Source organism: Frankliniella occidentalis, unplaced genomic scaffold, assembly GCF_000697945.3.
Source record: "Frankliniella occidentalis isolate FOCC.00 unplaced genomic scaffold, Focc_3.1 Scaffold32, whole genome shotgun sequence".
Classification (NCBI taxonomy): Eukaryota; Metazoa; Arthropoda; class Insecta; order Thysanoptera; family Thripidae; genus Frankliniella; species Frankliniella occidentalis.
This window is the reverse complement of record NW_026267162.1, coordinates 1974592-1976943: the sequence shown is the minus strand read 5'-3', so window position 1 is coordinate 1976943 and position 2352 is coordinate 1974592. Positions and strand designations below refer to the sequence as shown.

General features: G+C 55.4%; 1 protein-coding gene across 1 annotated transcript in view; it reads right to left on the bottom strand.

Moving 5' to 3' along the window:
- LOC113206960 (proclotting enzyme-like) overlaps positions 1-2352 on the bottom strand; it is a gene marked incomplete at its 5' end in the record, with an annotated part of 13377 nt that overhangs the window by 7598 nt on the left and 3427 nt on the right.

Here is a 2352-nt window from a genome sequence, read left to right as displayed (position 1 = left end):
TAGGGGTATCGTTAATTGTTTAATGCGGACTGAAGTCACCGTAGTAGGGGTATTTCACTAAGTACCCCTTGACGGGGCTCCTCTATACCCCTAGGTATTTGGTGGGGTCCATTCGCACTGCATGTAGGGGTATACTGCTGACGGGTACTTTCAGGGCCCTCGCCGGAGTACAGGTGAACGCCATAGGCAGTGCGACTGTCCTCCCGCCAAGGGTGCCAAAGTACTCCAGACAGCAGTTCTGCGGTCACCTTCCGATGGTGATTACTGTTACAGTGACTGTTACCCCGCAGACGGGTCCTTGTATCGCTCCCCACCAGACGCCCGGGGTGCGGCGCACTCTCGACCTCCTCACCCTTCGGCTTCTCAGCAGGGCCTGTTATGTGGCACTAGACACGATGCAGCTTGAACCACAGCAACAGCCGAGACATTCCCTTACCCGGTCTGCCGCTCTCCCTGCCGCCGTCCTCCGGGTCCGCGTCGGTCGACTCCGTCACGGCCACTCCTCGGTGCGCGGCCGCGACCAGGAGGACGAGGATGAGGGGGATGACGCCGAGCGTCCTCGGCGGTGCCATCGCGGAGGTCGAGCCGCGCGGGATCACGCCGCCGTGTGCAATGAGGCTGCCGCCCCCGGAGGGGATGGCCGGCCGGACGGACTGCTGATGCTGCTGAGCAGCGAGCTGACGAGTGGCGACGCGCTCCCGTTACCCTCCCGGCGCCATTGTTCTCATCATCCGTCGTGCTGAATAAGAAGTGCAATAATGTGTGTACCATTGCTGAATTGGAATGGTCGGGCCAACCTTATAGGGCAGGGTAGCTATACATCAGTGTGATCGTTGTTACCCCGAAGCACCCCATTGAGTGCCCCTTCCAGACCCACCGTGGGACGTGGATCAGAGGCGCGTTCCAATGATGTTTGCCCCTCCATCTCCCATAGTGTAAAGGCCCATCTACAATGAAGGTTGTAGGTCGTAGGCGTAAGAGATGGCCCATAACCATCTCATACGACGCGGCTTCGCCTACTCCGAAAACCTCCATTGTAGATCGACCTTAAGAGTCGTACTGTAAAGCGAGGCGGGGGAAGCGACAAGGCGACAGAGCTTTCGTTCGAACGACTTCACCCACCTCATTCCAGTGGGGGCGATCGCCCCCCCCCCCCCCTCTTTTGTCGTCTGTAGAGAGCAGCCTGAAAGGTAGGCAATTTACGCCACAAAAACCCTTTTTGTAGGCAACCGACAGCGCATCGCCCCCCCCCCCCTGTCAGCCGCGGGGGTAGGCAATCCCATGTTATTGGATTGGGACCCACAGTGTGGGTCACGCCGCACTGAACGTTAATCCACCCCTCATTAAATATGCACTTCAGTGCGCGCCGAAATGACCAGAAAAGGTGACACGATTGGTAGTGACGCGCATTTATACGCGTATAATCGCGCTAAATCCGCATTTAAATTATTTTGACGCGCTGTGAAGGCGTCACCTAAGTGTCACTTTTCCTGTCCATTTCCACACGCATGGGAGCGGATTTCATGCCCTTGGCGCTACGAGGGATTAGCATGATTCGCAGCATTCGCGCTTGGACGAAAGAGTTTAAGTTTGGACGGGGTGACGGAAAACGACTGGTTTATGACTGGTAGGAGACTGGGAGCCGACTGGTTGACGATTAGGTGAATGAAAAATGACTGGGTGACTGGGATAATTGAATGACTGGAACTGACTAGAAAGTGACTGAAAAATGACTGGGTTGGAGTCTGCACACCGATTGGTCAAATTGCGGCTCCCTCGGAAGCCTGCCACACTCACTCGCAGGTCTTTCACAAATACCTAATATTCAACGAAAAACTCCGAAAACTGATGAAAATCGAGATAAAATAATTTCTAGAAATGTGTTTTGGAGCATGGGCGGAAATATTAACATCAGATAAGTGTTTTCTGTCCATTAAAAGCACTCCCGAAAGCGCCTCGGGCCAGGGCCAGTAGCCGCTCCGTAGCGGGCGAGGTACTACCCTGGGAGGTAGGCAGCCCCCCATCGCCCGGAGGGAGCCGTGGCGGGAGGCGTTCCGAGCGTGTTGGGGGGGAAGTGGACTGGACAGTTCTGTAAAACTCTTTCGTTCAAGATTCGCAGGGCCCCCTTCTCACGCACAGTATCGCCACCCTCGATGATAGAAACAGAACTGTGCTATGTTCCTACCCTCTAAGCGCTAAAGTCACTGGTGGCTGCGCGCCGGCGGCGTTCACCATGATATATCTTATCATGGTTCTTGTCTGGTTTGGTGAACGTATATGCTCATGAGGTCATCACTTTCGCACCGCACGCCGAAGGTATTCGAAGATTCCCCCATTTCCCCACCCCTACCC